The sequence below is a fragment of the Rhipicephalus sanguineus genome, chromosome 11 (assembly GCF_013339695.2).
Source record: "Rhipicephalus sanguineus isolate Rsan-2018 chromosome 11, BIME_Rsan_1.4, whole genome shotgun sequence".
In the NCBI taxonomy this organism is placed as follows: domain Eukaryota; kingdom Metazoa; phylum Arthropoda; class Arachnida; order Ixodida; family Ixodidae; genus Rhipicephalus; species Rhipicephalus sanguineus.
In genome coordinates this window covers 43,867,603-43,886,266 of record NC_051186.1, presented here as the reverse complement: position 1 = coordinate 43,886,266, position 18,664 = coordinate 43,867,603, and the positions used below count along the sequence as shown (strand labels likewise).

At 45.5% G+C, this 18,664-nt stretch overlaps 1 non-coding gene across 1 annotated transcript; it reads left to right on the top strand.

Annotated features, from left to right (window-relative positions):
• The first annotated feature begins 18,109 nt into the window (after positions 1-18,109).
• Positions 18,110-18,182, top strand: Trnam-cau (transfer RNA methionine (anticodon CAU)). The gene has a single exon. It is a non-coding gene; the product is annotated as a tRNA-Met (tRNA).
• The last annotated feature ends 482 nt before the right edge of the window (positions 18,183-18,664 follow it).

The following is an 18,664-nucleotide window of genomic DNA, read 5'->3' as shown; positions in this document are numbered from 1 at the left end:
TTGAAGGCCGCCTAAAGACATCGCCTCGTTCCACGTGACCAGGTGTCCTGGTTACGGGGAGTCCTACCTACGGTGCGTCCCAGCTGCGGCGCGTCCTAGCTATAGGCGGTGCACGAAGCGGCGAAAAAAATATTGATTTTAGGTCACCTTTTAAGCTCTATTTGGGGTATTTGGAGACTTAGACACATGTTTTATGACATACATAATCCATACACACATATTACAATCAGAAGTAAACCACAGAAAAGTTCACATAAACACACGCGGATTCGAACTCGCGAACACTCGATCAGCAAGCGCGTACGCTAACCACTACACCACATCACGCCGCAGCTACAGTGGTAAAAGTACGGGGGTTTATATGCACCAATGCGTCGCTACACGCTCTGGCGTATTAGTGCAGTGGAGGTCGTTATTATGTATGTAGCGTTCACTGATACGTAAGGAGACATCTTTTAAATGACATTCGTGAAGCTATATACGGCGTCACTCAAGTTATTGCTGGGAGCATGCTTCAAGCGAATTTGCGTGCTTGGTAAAGAAGATAAAACTGTTCCACATACATTTGGCACTGGCGCCTCAGTGACGTTTAAAGAATTTTGGCGTCCACAATATCCGAGTTCTATTCATGTTGGCCGTCAGCCTGTTGCCTTTCGTGGATTGAACGAGTTTTCAACGTCAAGATTCGCTTGCCGTGGAACGTGTGCTCGAAATCCATCCGCGGCAACCACAGCGACGTAGCCGATTACCGACGGAGAATCGCCGTGTTCTCAGTAACGTCGCTGGCCGCTTCACCGCCGATGGTTACCGGGCCAGTAGCCGATATCGTCACTAAGCCTATTCAGTTTATTTCGAAGCCGTAGTCGACCGTGCTTCAGAACAAACCGCTCACGCTCATATGCCAGGATGTTTTACCTGTTACCGTCGTTGGCTCGACCCTCTCCCCGTAATAATTACACACTGATATGAACATGCGCTGATAATCGTGGTATTTTCAGCCATATATACAATATGCGAACACGGCCGAGCAGGTGCGGTACGCCGTGCACGCACTGCAGATGAACTTCACTTGTAAAGGAACTCATCTTGGCTCTAAACGTTGGATAGTGCACGTCGCTTCCCCTCAAATGAATGGCACTATTCCAGTAGACATTATTTTAGCTTCAATGAAAAATGTGGCCGACACTTGCGTCGACCATGGAAGCGAGGAGCTGGCGCTGATTGCATGCAGCTACGTGGTCGCTCGGCGGACTGCGCCCCGGAGGAAATGCCGTTTATGTTGGACGCCACTCGCGCGACGTACGTGACTCGTGAATTGGGCTGTGCACGCTGGAGACGTGGCTCGCCGTTCGCCGTTCTCAGGCGCGCAGTGCGCAGGCAGGAATATGATGCTAACATGGACTGGATCTTATATTTGGCAGCACTTATCGCAGAAATATTTGTGGCGTTCTGTTAGGACTCCATCAGTGGCCATATTTTTGAGAACTTCTAGATTCACGCTTATATAGCGGTCCCGCCGCGCTATTTAAATCACCTCATACTCGTCTCAATGCCGAGATTGCGCTAAAATCACACTGGATGATGCTATATTTTGCACATAAGTTTACTGAAACATTTTCTGGAAGCCCGAGTTCATGCGATGTACTAAACAGTATTGGTGCGAAAGGCAGCTTCATGGGCATGCAGTGCCTAACTGTGCACAAGTCTCACCTTTTGATAAATTTTTGACAAATCTCGCCGTGATTAATACGGCTGAACACGCAAACATTTACGAGCTACATCCACACAGCTGTATTTGCATGCGCACGCGACTGGGAAATGTTAGTTTGTTGTGCTAGAGTGCATGGGATAGCCTTCTGGAGTGTTTTACGTATACACGCACTTAATTTTTTATGTGCGGATTACTGAGAGGCGTTGCGTACAGCAGAAATCCAGAACATAGTACAGTGGTGCATTAATGGAAAATGAATTTGACACCATCGAGTAATAGGTTCTAGTGTTGCAGAGCTATGCGCAGATTTTTCTATTGCGCACATACATATTATCGTAAGAAAGTTAACGTAGAGTGGCCATTTGTCGAACATGAGGGTGTTTAACGAATTCTGAACTTTTTTAGCCAATGCGGCGATGTTATTACGAGGTACACCCACAGGCGTGCGCACTTCGCGCTGGCACAAATGTACGTTCCAGAGGATGGTAATTTAATTATGCAAATATTGTTTTCCAGATTTAGACATTGCCTACCGCGGATTTAGGAGAAAAGGGTGAACGGCTTAGCGAAATCTAGAACACCTCGTGGAAGCTCTACTGCCCGCACTTGATTTTGACAGCATGCCGTTACTAATAGTAGAACATTAAATTAGATATATACATTTCACGCAAATGATTCGAGCATTTGTCCAAGGAAGCATTTTATTTTTCATCATTACTAGCCTATTTTATGTCCACTTGAGGACGAAGGTCTCTCATTAATCCCCCATTGATCCTATCTAGCGTCTTCTTTACTATTTTTGTGTGTTTGTGGCATGCACAAGAACGAAGAAAGCAGGTTGCGGTATCCCTAATGCGGACGACCTTGACGTCAAGTGGCACGCCGTGTAGGGGTTGATTGTTGGCTAACAGAGTTTTAGCATTGTGTACCCAGACGTTGCGTTGGCTGGGCACGTACTCTGTACTGTATTCGGAAAGTAACGTGCGTATACTAGTGTTTAGTCTTTGACAGATGTTCAGTGGCAAGAAACACAAGAAATTGTGTACACGAAGCGCTGGGTACCGTATGCTAATACTGCCTAATTTTAGCCGCTTGGGATTTTTTTAACGTGAACTGATTGCATCACATAGGAGCGTTTCTGCGCCCAGTTCCCCCTTGATGGGTACCTAGATTAACCATTAACAGTGAGCTTGGAAACTATGAGCATGCAGTGTGTTTAGATATGCGTATAAAAATTCGCATCGTTTTTTTTAGTAGCGGCGGTAAAAGCATGGACGCACCGCGTTCCCCATAAATAATGTACCGTTCAGCGGAATCATTTCGGTTGAGAATGACTTGACGCACCATACCAGCTTCATAGTTCAACAGTACCTGGTGTGCCTATCGTGTATAAGCATGCGAGAAACAGGTACTGTTCACGTGTAAAAATAAGTATTTATTGTAAAAAAATACAAACAGCGCTAAAAGCAATGCTCAGCGCTCAAGGAAACGATAGCCGATGTTTTTTAGGACAAATATATTCTGGTGCTTAACGAATACCTTTGATCTTTTCAATGTGTCTTCAGCAGCTTCCCGCCGGCAAAACACCTGGGAAACAAATGTTCATTATACTCTGCACAAGACGAAGTAGCGAGCATACCCAGTTGGGTATGTGAGGTCCTTAATATAGTACATCGTCAAGCACCAAATAAGGGCTTTCTCTAGAAGTGTGCCAACCGAAAATTTCACATTCCCTTGCACTTGATCGCAGTAGAACGCCTTGTCGTCGTACTCCCTCCAAATTCTGTGGTCAGGCGATGGGCGGGCTGCTGGCATGTCATCCCGACAGAAAAAAAAGAAAAGCACAGCACACATGCGACGTTATGTTCTTAGATCACCTGGCGTTTTCGCCCATCACACAAAAACATGTACCTGGTAAACGGACGTTTTCAATCTGTTATACACCTTGTCGAATTATGTGTAGACAGCGTCACAGAAATTACAAATATGAAAGTGTTTTCAGAAGTTGCTAATGAAGCTTCCTAATAATGTTTTAACCATAAACTTACTGCAGTTAGTTTATGAGAGAAAGCTTAGCATGATTTCCTCAGAAATACTCATCGATCTCCACGAAATACATGCGGACATTGCACATGTGACCGAGTATGACCTTGTTGAACTTCTCCATGAAACTTCCAGTTTTTCTTAAAAGTGAAGCTCTGTTTCGAATGTCAGCTGCAAGTGAAAACCACAGCACAGTCGCCATTTGATGAGAATCACGTACAAGGAAAGCAGTTTCACAATAGACTCACGATTCATGCGTTAAGTAAAGTGAGAGGCAAACTTGGCTTGAAATTTGGTTGCAGAGTATTGCACAATATTGCAATAGCACAATATTGCAAACGAATTTTCTTCAATACCAAGTGAATGCCAGTCACGGCGAATATTTGAATGGTAGCAGCCAATGCATGATTAAATATTAATTCGCTGTGGCGGGTCAATGCTCGGCTGCGACGGCGATATTTAGATGGAAGTGAAACTCAAAAAAAAAATAAAAAAGAAAATGAATAAAAACACAAAAAGAAAGATCGTATGCTCCGTTACGGCATTGTAAACAACACCACGGCTGGTGCTGCTGCTGCTGCTCCTGGAGACGTTGCAAGGTGTGAGCTCCTGGTCAGTTGCTCGATAAAACTGCGCCTGGCTCTTGTGTCAGAAGGTCTTGTCACCTGCAAACGTATTAAAATTCTGTGTATACTATCACGAGGATGAACAACAATTATATCCCTTATTACGACTGCTGTATGAACTTCACTTCTCTGTAATAACATTAACAATGAGCAATCCAACATAAATAATAAGCTGCCAACGAAAACAGCACTACTTTTATACAACCACGGTTATATATCGCTGTTGCATCGCATGAAATGATGGATGAGAGAACAAAAATGCCATCAACTAGCTAACGTCTAAATTACATATGACGCATTACTTTACCTTCATCGAGATCTGCAGTTTGCACAGGCACCACAGCCGGTGCATGATGCGCTGATGTACTTGCCCACACTTGACTTGGCACTGCATAAGACCAATGGGCAAATGTGACCGAAAACCACGGAAATCATTGAAAGGGCACAGTAAAAACGCACATGTATTCACGAACATGAATGAGGCTGGCTTTGAAACATGTTAGAAATTAGGCAGCAAAACTCGTTTTAAAGACTGTCGCTATTCATAACTGCTGATTTTGCGTCCTAAAAAGAAAACATGCCGCTAGTCGTACCTATGAGCGCATGATCCAGTGAAACGGTACTAACGTCTTCGGTTCTCATAAGTGCAGTTTTATTTACTTTTTGATTATGGAAAAAAATTTTCCGCTTCTTAAAGGTAAGAAAAGAAATGTAAATGCGAAGTATAACGGCATACCATGCAAGCAGATCCTAACATCATTCAACTGCTTGCAAAAATATGCTTCCTTTGATTGCCGCATTGTATCATTGTCCAGAAATGCAGAGAACAGTTGCTAGCCCAAAGATAAGAAGCCACGCGAGAGCTAAAATTACGCAGCTTGTCAAGCAACACGAAGTGATCATCTCGGTGACACCTGTCAAGATCGACGAAAGCGTCTGAACTGTATGAGAGTTCACAATAAATGCGACGAGCACGACAACACGTGCGGGACTATAGAGACGGATGACGATTACAACAAAGATAATTACTCGTATACTCGCATAGTTACTCGGACGCATAGTCGTATAGTTACTTCAAAAGCCGTCAAAAGAATATTCTGGCAGTTCTATACCGTCATTCATATATATCAGCGCAAGCATGCAACAATGTGAACGCTAACAGCACGAACATACATGTGAAGAAAGAAGAACACTCACCCAGGCGGCTATGATGCGCCGGGCTGTATCCGCAGTGAGCGCACCAGCTAGACAGAAATGGCTCGAGAGCGTCGTGTAATCCTGCGTCAACAGCTTGCGTGTAGCCATTTCACGTGCAAGAAGATGTCGCTATGTCCTCGCAACACCCCCTTAATATTCAGATAAGAGAATTTTTTCATCGCGGCCGAGTACCGGCTCACGCGGCACGCTCAACAAACCACACCAACCTATCAAACATCCGCCGCTGTCGTGGAATGCGCTAAAACTAACCCATTTCGCGCCAAGAACGCAACCCTCTTCCCGTCGCACAATATATGCAATATATTCGAACTCTCGCTTTTACCTCCTTCCTTTCTTTTCTCTGCGCAAAAACAGCAGAAGCGGAGTGCAACGGACAGCGTAGCAGCCCCTATTCTCTCTCACGCACGCAAGAGAGAGGGTGTAGTTAGCTCCATGCGTATACCTCCTCGCAGCATAGCTCGCCTTTGCGGCTGACGCTGTCGGCGCATGCGTATACAACGACGCTTGCGCCGACAAGTTATAACACGCGGGAGCTTACGCTGAGCTGTAGCCAGGATTCTCACTTACGCGGCCCACACCGACGCGCGACTAATACTGCAGGCCGTCTATAAGGCGGCGGTGAAGGGTGCACGTTTTTTATATACACTTGTCACGGCTAACTCCTTTTCGAAGGCCTACTATAGGGAACCAGCGCTGGAGTTCCTGTGCCGCCCTGGCGGCCAAAGCGCGCACTTCTCAGCCGCTCCCGCGGACGACACGCACAAGGATGGCTACTAGCGAAGGCGGTGCGGGCACTGAACGCCGAACAAAAAAAAAAGGAGGTCGACGGTTACTGCAGCGTATATAAGTGTCATAACTACGTAGGAATGAGAGGTGATATATCCTTCTACGTATTTCCTGCGAAACCATACGAGCAAGAGCGGAGGCAATGTTAGATACAAGCTGTCAGGCGAGCGGGGTAAGTTCGGTCCTCTCTGGCGGCGTCGAGCTGGGGTCTAAAGCGAATTTCGCGTGTTTCATTGTTTTATACAACAGTGAAGACGGCCAGCTATGGGAGCACTTGAGGCACGTCAGTTGACGACGTTGCATCGGCTAAGTTATTGAGCTCGAGTGCTACCGCTGCGACGTGCTTGCAGGCACCGTCGCTGCCGGCCTTGCAGGAACAGGTGGCCCCACTTATCAGGCGCTGAGACGAGAGGCGAACACATAAAAACTGCATTAAGTAAACGTGCACAAGTTTTCGTTCGAAATGAAAACATGTAGTGCCAGCGTTGCGATCACGCACGCAAGTCAACTCGCTGTACGATTAAACCAACTGTGCGATTTACTGCGTACAGCTTCGCGCTTATTTTACACAACTACACGCGCCGTAAAGAAACAGGACAGGAACACGCGGTAATAACCGAGCTAGCACCAAATGCTCGCTTACATGAAGTGTGACATCGTAGCTGGCTTGGTGTACTTGCGAGTGGCATTTCGCTGCAACTTGAGAATCGCTGTCACGGCACGACACCGTCTCTTCCACATCGTACACGTATTTCGCCTTGCACAGCTTCGCCCCGTTTTCAAGTGCCTTTCTGCAGAAGTGGTCCTCAAGCCATGTTATTTTACTAAAACCATAGCGGAGCACAACTGGCGCCATAGCTGACGACAACTTAAACAAGCACGGGACCGCGAACCCGGGAACCACGCTAGCGGGTTTACGCAGGCGCGCTCGCCGCGGCACACTGCGAAAAAATATATAAAGCTTTGCAAATTTTCTTCAGTATTCTTTCGCTTGATGGCGCTAGCTGAATGAGCATTCGCAGAACCTTGTTAATGTTTTATTTTCTCTCTCTCAGAAGCTTGAACCGAAGCGAAACGACGCGCACAGCCGAAACATATGCGAGCTGCAACCAATGTCGTCGGATCGAGCGGCGGACTTATGCCGCGACTTCCCGCCAGGCGCATTTTTTCGGCGCGCCACCTATCCAGCGCTGGTCTCCCATAGCCGGGAGTTTTCCTGAGTTTTGAAGTGTCCCGCCTACGGGGCATGCGTTAGCCAGGACTTGATTAAGAGTGTATGCTCGGCCGCCTCGTCATACCCTCGATACCGTCTTCCCGTTCTTGGACTACCATGATCCCTGTATATCCGAGATCGTCTGCCGTGCAGAAGAAGCCCGACGTCTTGCTTATTTGCGCACTCTTGCTTCGCAAGATCGCTCGAAGGCACGTTTTGACCGTCGACGCCGACACGTGACGTATAATCGCGGTGACCTAGTGTTGCTGTGGACGCCAACTAGAAAACGCGGGTTGTGCGAAAAACTGCTGGCGCACTATGCGGGACCTTATGTTGTTACAGACCGTCTAAGTGATTTAACTTACCGCGTAGCGCGTCTCCATTCAAATGGCCGACGGTCTGCAAAGACTGAACTTGTCCATGTAGCGCGTTTGAAGCGCTTTGTTCCTCGAGAGACTGTTTGACTCGCCCGGTGGGCTTCGTCTGCGCGGAGGGAAATGTTACTACATACGTGATTTGGGTATGAGCATCTGTGTAGTGGGGAACAGGGTGGTTAGGGTAGAAGAGGACGTTAGTGAGAGAGGCCTCCGGTACGCGTCTGGGCAACACCTTCTCGTCTACCGGTACGTCGCAGCTCAATAAAACCTTTTGTAGACGTAACAATATATATATATATATATATATATATATATATATATATATATATATATATATATATATATATATATATATATATATATATATATATATATATATATATATATATATATATATATATATATATATATATATATATCACATAGTCAGGGTGTTGTTGAATATGTATGTACGTTGCTGGAGTACTACACATACTCTAGGGACTGCACGTGTGTCTATAAGTCTATGTATATTTATAGCAAATGGCATTCGAGAACAGCTCACGCATAACTCGATTTGCTCTTTTCACGCCTATCGAAGACAAATGACAGGCCAGAGCGCACGAGGTTTCCGGTCGGTCATGGATCGCTTAAGATCCTCTACGCAGGCGGCAGGGTCGCCGTACTGCACACGAATGGTTTGTGTGATTTCAAGAACACTAATTTTTCGATCGTCGGTGGTTTCAGTTTCCGACGTACATAGAAAAGTCGTGCATTGTGCGTACACTGGAATTTTCGCATGCAAACTGTAAAGGATCAGTAGCCAATAAAGTTTTGAAGATGATCGGACATTAGCAATATTGACTAGGAAGATAGTGGGGCACGGATCATTAGACACAGCAGGATGACTTCATGCAGTTCTTCACTGTGAGACCTCCTTAATTAGATATGTCTCTAAATCTACTGAGATCTGCAACAAAACGCTACCTCTTATAACTTGAGGACTGTGTTCTCACTATCTATCATTGAAGAGATTAGTATTCTTGCACACAGGGTTTCGGTGGAGCCAAAGTTTCGACTAGTGGTCTTGTCCTCTCCAGGTTGTTGCTTTGAAGAAGACAAGACCAATTGTTGGGCTCCAGTGACACCTTGTGTGCAAGATCATTAATCTCTTAAAGCCCCCGTCTTAATCCTGAACCTCTGCCTTGTTGGGATAACTATCATTGAGGATTATCGTTGGTTTACAAAGATACTTAAACACTTGTCTATGTTCGAGGGAATAGATACACATCTCGCATCGCTGGCCATAAAAGCAAGTGCAGCCTTTTCAGAGCGTGGAGTGTGACGACGGAAGGACACGTCATAGATGCACGATCCATAGTGTGGACTCAAGCCACGAACCCACAACGGAAGGAAACCTGACCACAGGCCTCTCGCTGGCTAACCACGGTCACCTCAAAGCAAAAATGAAAAAGAAAGAACAATATGGAGCACAAGATCAACAGCAAAGAGAGAGCAGGCTGAAAGGCACCGTACGGTGGCGCATCGTGCGGTTGTTGACGCACTCTCAGACTGACGGACGCAGGAAACAGGGAAGGTCGTTGACATCAGTGGGGCTGTCGTTGAAGAGAGAAAGAGTGAGTGACAAAAGACGGTCCGTGTCCACCGACTTTCTCGCAAAAAGAATGATATACTGATGAAGGAAGTAAGGAGAGGGGTGGTGTTGAGAGGGGTGTCCATGGTAGTCGCCAACTAAATAAAATAATAACAAAACATCAACGACCACCAAAACCAAAGGATGAGGGACGCACACGCCAGAGAAAGACAAGAGAAATATGAAGGTTAAAAGGACGGTGCATTCTGAGAAAAAAAAAAGAGTCCTGTGACTCCTTTTTTCTGAGTTCTGACTTGCCACGTGTGCGACTCTGTTGAAAGAGACACGCGAACTCCCTTTGGAGAGTATTACACTCTTGTGGGAGAGTCGTGGCACCCAAAAGAGTTAATGTATCACTTCAAAGAGAGTCATATACGTGTCAAGGCAGGACTCCTCGAAAAGAGTAACACACTGCGAGTAGGCAACAGCGATAAAAACGTCAGGTCGGACACAGACCACGGCGCTGACAGACAACCAAATGTGTTTTATTCTTCCAGTCAGGATATGTATACTCCACCACTACCACAATTATATACGCTGACTGGAAGGAAAAACACATTTGGTGAATTGTCAGCACCGTGGTCTGTGTCCTTTCTTCGTCCTGTCGTTTTTAGCTCTGTTTTGTGCTCGATATCATGAATCAACCAGCACAAATGCGTACCCTACTGGAGTAACCCATACTCCGTTTTTGCTTAGAGTGTAGAGATGTAGGAAGGTGCGGGCGTCAAGTAACGCGAAATGATGACCAAACATGTAGAGACGCGCGTTTTTAGAGATGCCGCAGAGGGATAAGACTGATCGAGTATGTCGGCCAAGCGAGTGGACTAACGATCGCTCCATTTGGGGAGTAACCAGCGAAATCTCACACATAAGTTTATCCCAGGGGGAATTTTCACGATCATTGAGGCAGCGTACGTCCCCCTTAAGCCAAATGAGTGTGAAGATAGCGCTGAATTTGTGAGTGATAAAAGATGGCGGACACCAAAATACCGATTAAGTCCCCATCACTAGTTCTATCGCCGGCCGCGTGGCGACTCTTCCAGCGTCATGTTCCCGGCATTCAGTTCCCGTCACTCATTAAAGACCAAAAATGGACATGCTGCAGGGAAACTAAAGAAACGAGGAAGCGTGTTTTAATTGAATGTGAAGATATGCACCCAAGTGTATGTTTGCGCACTAGTTATACATGAAGTCTTGGTCTATGGGGACAACAATAGAAAGGTAAACACGTCCGTGATAGAAATATGTTAAAGACGGTTAGAGTATTGGTGGCGGAAAAGTAGGGGTAAAGTACAAAAATAAATAGTGGGACAAATAAGGACAGTCTGCCGTAAGGAGCAGAGAGCTTGGCCGTGAAATTATGCTCTCCTTTTTTTTTTTTGTTTTTCTCTAGGGAAACCGTTTTAAATAAAGTGCGCAAGGCATTAGCCCGACTTAAAAAAAAAAAAACGCTTTTTTTTTTCGAGCTCGGTGGCGCATAGGTCACTGCCCCGTTATTCCCAGAGAGCCCTGCTGTCTGCACGTTCGTCACCCGGCACGGAAGACTGATTTGCGGGCGATCGCACGTGCTTGTCGCGCCAAGCGTTCGCCGCTACACCAACGACATTCTTTCCTGAGTAAGTTTTCCTTTTTTTTTCACCTTCTATTTCGTACCACCATCACCACACCCGCGTCATGATCTCCCACAAGCTGTCGACTTACAGTCAATCGAACGCTTTAGTCTGCAGTGTCTCGCTCGTTTTTTCGCACTACGTCGGGATTTTTTCTTTCTCTTTTTTTTGTCCAATCCCCTTCCTGCCAGCCCCGGCATGAGCACACGCCCCACGAATGTATTATAACCACCCGCCCAACCTCAACCGCCGTGGTGGTGGCGGTTCGAATACGTCACGCCCTCAAATTTGCTCCCATGCGGTTCCGGCCACTTTGTGCGGCGGTTGGCTACATTTCGCCCCCAGTTGTTACAAGCTGCATCAAGTATACAGACCATTTTGTTATAATTTTCCTTAAGACGTAGAGAGATAGAGAGATAGATACGCAGATAAACAAACAATCAGACCGACAGACAGATAGATAAATACACGGAAAACATGCAGTCATACCAATATACAAAATGATATATATATATATATATATATATATATATATATATATATATATATATATATATATATATATATATATATATATATATATATATATATATATATAATTGTGTATATTGGTATGACTGCATGTTTTCCGTGTATTTATCTGTCTGTCGGTCTGATTGTTTATCTGCGTATATATATATATATATATATATATATGTGCGTGTGTGTGTGTGTGTGTGTGTGTGTGTGTGTGTGTGTGTGTGTGTGTGTGTGTGTGTGTGTGTGTGTGTGTGTGTGTGTGTGTGTGTGTGTGTGTGTGTGTGTGTGTGTGTGGTAAACTTTCCTTAGCCTTCACAATTGCTCAGTGTAGTTAACCCAGCCCTGGCAATCCTCCCTGATTTTTTTTTTCTTTTTTTTCTTTCTTGCTTCTTCTCTTCGTTTGTCTTCCCTTATTTAAGATTTTCTTCACTTTGTAAAGTGCATTCAGTTCTCACAAAGTGCGTTGAGTCAAGGTTTCATGAGGCAATTAAGAGCGAGTCAATTGAGAGCAGCCTTAATCCTGAATTAAAGACGTGAACAGGAATGAAGCCCACACGAGTACATAAACGAGTGCCACAGAAAGCGGGCAATACAAGTATATGCATGTGACTGCTCGCAAAAAAAAAAAGATATAGATGGCGACTGAAGCAAAATTTTTAACAAGCTGAAGAGCAGAATGAAATTGCCCTTGTTCCGAAGAGGCTTACACTTTACGCGCCTTATTTTTGGGGGAAACGCAAGATTGCTTTGAATGCAGCAAATTAACGGTCAATGCTCATTTTATTTTTTCATAATTTGGCGCCCGTACCGCAAGACCCACGCATCAGTATAAACTTTCCAACATGGGTACTGAGTACATGCCCCCCTCCCCTCCACCTCGCCTTTTCTTTTTTTTTTAATACCTTCCTTTTGCCCGTCATTTGAGAAATCAACTGATGTGCACAGTTCATGTACCTGAGCCATTCACACGAGCGCTCTGCCTGAACATGCAAGACACCGTAAGCTGTCCGCAAAGGTGGTACAGTCGTTACGGTCCTCGACTGCTGACCTAAAGGTCGCGGGTTCGATGCCGGCCGCGGCAATCGCATTTCGATGGAGGCGAAATGATAGTGGCCCGTGTACTGTTCGATGTCAGCGCGGGTTGAAAAACTCTACTGTGGTTTGCCTCAGTGGAGTTTGTGGCTTGCCTCAGGGGAGGAGAGATGGGAAGTGGAGAGGGAGAGGGGATGGGGAGAAGGGCTGTGTGTGGAGAGGAGGTGTGTGGAGGGGGTTTGCGCATACGCACTAGGGGTGGTCATGCCGCACACCACCACCGGATTGAACTCCGTTATAAGATGCTTCACATCTAAAAATATGGGACGAAGGCAGTCATGTGCGGGCCGCGGGCCGCTAACGGAAGGTCCGGGGGCCGCGTGTTTGTGACCCCTGCCATATATTAAAGGTACACTAAAGAGAAACAACGATTCGGTTTAGATCGATAAATTGTGCTCTGAGAACTCTAATGTCGTTAATTTCGCCATCATAGGTTTATTAATAGAGGAGAAAATCAAGTTCGAAGTCTCATTTTTAAATTTCACGCCGAAATCTCCCCGCGTGACGTCACGGATTTCAAAGTGTATTTAGCGCATTTTGGCGCCATTGGCTCAACAAAAATTACCCCAAACTTAGTATGTTAGGTCTATAGCCCCTCAGAGGACAATGTACTTCATTTTTACCGATTAGAAACTACGTATAGTCTCTATAGTAGGAGCCGTGAAATCATGTGATGTCACGGCAAATGGTGCGGAAACTTCAAGGTGGCGTCGCCACCCACATTTTGTTTTTGCGCGTTTTCTCGCTTACTAAGCGTCTTCTCGCAGCAAGCGTGGTGTTTTTTTGGATTGTGAAAGAGTACTTTACTAATATGAGAAAAATCGTTTTGCTCTTTAGAGTCCCTACAAGGAACCGTAAGGCAGCAGACCGTCAGGTCGAGGCGTGGCGAAACTTCGTCGTGCAGATAAATCGCACGACATATAGCTGCAGTCACACACGTGCTACAAATACGGCGCGCAAACACGCACACACACACCTTATATAGACCAGTCGCATCGTCTTGTTCGCACGCGTTCTGAAGCAGGAACCAGGTGTTCTTTTTCCATTACCGGCCGATCGAAGACACCAGCGGCCGACTACGTATATGCGGCCACAGCGGCGCACGGACGTTGAAGAATTGGGTGTCGTGACGGATGGTTGTCATTAGGGCCAACCGCGCTGGAACCGCTTCATGCAGCGACGGCTCCGCCGAACTGAACGAAGCTACGATAGACTGCTTGCCGCTCCTATAGTATATACATATATAGAACGGCCCCGTCACATCCTATATAGCCGCACTGAGGTTCCAGAGGCGGCGGCGGCAAGGCAACTGAAGACGACGTGTAAAACACGCCCTCTTGACGCCTTTTGGACGGGTCCACCGGGGAGGACGTGCGACGTGCCGCACCGACCGAGCCGTTGATGAGACGTCCTCTTTCAGGCCAGGAGCGCTAGGAGCAAAGGAGGGAGCGCACAGCCTTGGCTTCCGAGATGGAAGGTGCGCTATCTCGGAGGCGATGGCATAGTTTGTAAGAATGGCAGACTGGGCGTGTTGGTTTAGCATATTTGAAGTGTAAGGCGCGGTAACGACGACGGACAGTACGCACACGCTTGTGGCAGCGCGTGATGGGCATATCAACTGTGCTGTTTTCGAAGAAAACATTGTTGAAAGTGGCGCTCTGTGCGTGTACCTTACACTTCAAATACGATGTCATAGCATGCGTAGTTCTCGCTCCCTCCCGCAGTTGCCGTAGTCTTCGTCTTTTCTCACCCTTGAGCAGTGTGATGGGAGTTGGCCGTGCGTGCGCCGTGCCGTGCATTCAGCCATCATTGGGTTTACAGCATATGACTTGCACTTATTGTCATGCCGTAAGTTTTACGAGCATGCGCGGTCATGCACGCGCTGCGCTAAATCGGCGCAGCATGTGAGGCGACATGTATACATGCATGGAGTTCGTGGTGTCCTAGGAACTCTCTTATGCAAAGGTGAGCGCAGGGAGGGGGGGGGGGGGGTGCGGCCGCTTTCTCAAGTAATCTGTAAGGGGGCGCCAATTCTGCCCCATACATTTACTCTGTCGAACCTCTCGCGTCATCTTTAATGCGCAGGGTTATGGCTGCGCATGCTCTTCGACAATAATGTCAACCGAGGACCTTCGATGGTGAATACGAAGCACAATTTACCTCCTACCTTTACCCCCGGTGGCCGTCGGGAGAAGCACGCCATCGATTCATTTTCATTTTTGCATCCATGGCTCATCCATGGTTGATCTTGTTTTGTTCCTTTCGGACTCGACAAAGTGCAAAGGGGGGGGGGGGTGCAGTGAGGCTTGACACCCCCCCCCCCCCCTGATGGAGAAATCTGAGCGCGCCTATGTTCTCATTTTCCTCGTTCGGTAGCGAGATGCTAACATTATTGTTACTCATGTGTGTCCCCTTAAGGTGACATTGATTTCCTTCCGAGTCTTTGCTTACCTTTTCCAAGTGCTTCTGTGCGGAAATAACGTGCAGAAATTGTGCGACCAGTTTTTGGCATCGTATATGGAACCGATAATGATTTCCCTGCAGGTTTCCCTTGCATGGATGAGTGGTACGAATTCGGGTGTCGAAGTGTTAGCTTCCGTAATGTTTACATCAGCTGTCTAATTAGTACCACAAGGCAAGTGTCATTGTGTCCCATCTTGTTTAATGGACCTCAGTGAGGCCTCGGCTTACTCTAATGTTTGTGGACGAAAAATTCATATCACAGATACATTTTCCAGTGCACGCGCGTAAACAAGTGGGTCGTGAAACTTTATGCATCAGTGTGTAATGTATGCATATTTATGTATGTCAGAATTGCGTGCTCTATGTTGTATACATTCCACATGTACAATTGTACTATATTAGCCTATATCTTGGTCTTTTCAAAGTAATTCTTTTTTTGACCGTCTTATTGGCTAAGCGAACAATTAGAAGTGTTCATACCGAAACTTGTAAAAAGTGTTCATGCCGGCGGGATGTTTTCTGTCCCACTTACAGCTTTATACCCAGGAAGTTTTTGTAATGAATTCAACTTTTGTTCTAACTTGCTTCTACATTTGTATATGCGCCCTCGTATAAATGTTCATGCGGTTGATATGTATAGAAAATATGAAACGGTAGGGCACACCTCGAGCCTGTGCAAAAAAAAAGTGTTTGCTGATTTTCTTGTACATTTTCTCGAGTCTTGTAGTATTTTGCGAAGCAATGATACTTCGTCATTTGTCTATGGTATGGTATGGTAAACTTTATTGAGGTCCTGCAGGGCGTGTCTCAACACGCAGCGGGCCGCTCCCACGTAGGGACCGTATGTGAAAGTAAAATATCACGAGAATTATCATTGTGCCAATTGCTCCACCATTTCCTTGTTTCCGTAATGGCACTGACATCGTAACCTTAGAAAAGGCAGTGCAACAACAGACGCATTAGGCAGTGCACGCGATTTTAATATGCATGCATGGATGCAGCTTAGTGCTTCAATGGGTACCTTTCACTTCGTCCATTAACACCCTTAGGAAAGACATTAACACCCTTTTTCCGCGCACACCCTTCTCTTAGGGTGTATATAAAGAAAAAAGGGTGTTGTGCAATGGAAAAAAGGGTGTTAGTGTCATTAACACCCTTTTTACACCCTTAAGGGTGTAAAAATGTTAAGTGTGTAGAGCGCCGCGCGGACGTCTGCGAGCAGCAGACGCGTCGTCCAAATAGTTCTCGTATCACCTGCTGCAACCTCGTCCATCAGGAAGTAATGCTTTAAAGATACATGGAAAGATATACTATAGTAACGGCGCCCGGCCCCACGAGGATTCTAGCGGTTTTTGGCAGCAAATTCCAGTGGCGACGGCCACACTCAAGCTGGTTTTCATTGGTATTGAGCATTTAATTCCATGGCACGAAACAAGCGCTACGAGGTTTATGGAACGCTACTTTAACAACCCACGTTGGCTGTTTTCGTGTCCCTTTAATTAGCTCGTCCGTTCACACTTAATTTCCTTCTCTTCCATGTCTGTAAAACAAAATAAAAACTCCGCAAATTTATATAAAAAAAGGAAACTAAAGAATCTACTGCTTCTTCACTCAAGCGAATATTTGCGACGAGAACTCAACCATTTGTGCTGTCGTATTGACTCGTTTTAGGCGGAAACGCCATCGTGTATTAAGCGTATGAAAACACATTGCTCCTATGTTACGTTGTCAGGGGTATAAAAGGTATTATTCGGAAAAATGTGTCGTGCGGAATCGTTTCAGCGAGGTTACCCTGTATGTATGCACCAACGGAATGACAGACGGCGTTGAAGGTAGGCGTTTATTGCTAATGTAAATCGCACGAAATTCACTTTATTTCAGCTCTTGCCTGTGCTGACACACATCTACGAAAGACTGTAAATGTCTGAAGTTATAATTGCGATCGATTAAAAAGTAGACGGTAAGGTTTAACGGCAAACAAGCAAAACAACGGATCCCGCGCCACTCCTGAGTCTTATTTTCGGGTAATTGAGATTAGAGTAAAGAATTACCCTTCCCTTACCCTTTATGTTGTCCCCTACTTCGTTGCATTTTGCTTTTCTAAATTTCTTCCACGACAAACTTTGTCCCGATGATTTACTCTGATTGGTCGCATTGTTCGCACTAGCACACGCGTGTACTAGATTATGAAGAAAAAAAAAATAGATAAATAAACGGCAAACATAGAAGAACTCAACGTATATAAGTTCTTGTAACCGAACAATGGTCACTTCTTTAGAACGGGAGACGTAGTGGCGAAGAAGGCGAGCGCATTTGTAACATTTTCTCAGCAAAAATAATGTCCGAGGAAATTAAAACAACATTAGCGCACTTGGGTGCGCAGTTTAACGTGACAACATTGAAATATAAAAATTGAGATTATGGTCGAAAAATGTAAAGAAAAGACAAAAATATCTTGAAAATGATTCTTCACTCTCGCTCCGGCTCTCGGACACAAGCTTTGTCAGATTAACGCTCGTACAATCGATGATAAAAATGATGATGATTGATAATCAATCGTTCGTACAAATGTAACACTTATGAGCGCTTATCCACTAGCCGTAGCGTTGGCAACAAACATTTCTAAAACTTCGTCGCTTTTGTTTCATGCAATTCTATTACGTCGGATGCTGCGAGATCTAGATTAAACCACCGGTGGATATATTCAATAAAATTTCATATGTTAACAATAAATTTAACATAGTCCGAGGATATTGATGTACTTCGTACAGATCTGATAAACATGTGCATTCGGAACACGAGACAAAAAAAAAAAAAAGCCTCGGTAGCGCAGTAGGCAGCGCGTCAGTCTCATAATCTGAAGGTCGTGAGTTCGATCCTCACCCGGGGCAGGCGGATCTATTTTTTTTTTCTTTCGTGAATGACTTTTTTTTTTTTTTTCAAGCATGCAAACAGTCGAATGTCGTTCCATACGCAGCATAAAAAATATACAAGAAAAAAAACGGCGTTTATCCAGTCGCATAGATTAACCCACCCGTGGATTCCGCTGGTTATGTATGTTGTCCTGTATTAAGGACATGGAAAACTAGACCGCGTTTGGTGTTTCTATGCTGAATCAAAGAGTAGGCCTATTGATGGATGACTGCTCTTTTACTTCTTCACATCTTTTACTTCTTTTTTCTCTCCGTCCCTTCTAGTGATCATTTGTATGCCATTCGACAAATGTCATTCGACAAAATTCACTTGCACTTCCAAGAGTCGTAGGCTCGTAGCCACTACAAAAATCAATTCATGGCTATGCGATTGCGCGATTTACTGTTTCAATTACGGAATAATGCACACAAAGTTTACGGGAACTAAATCATCAGTCGAA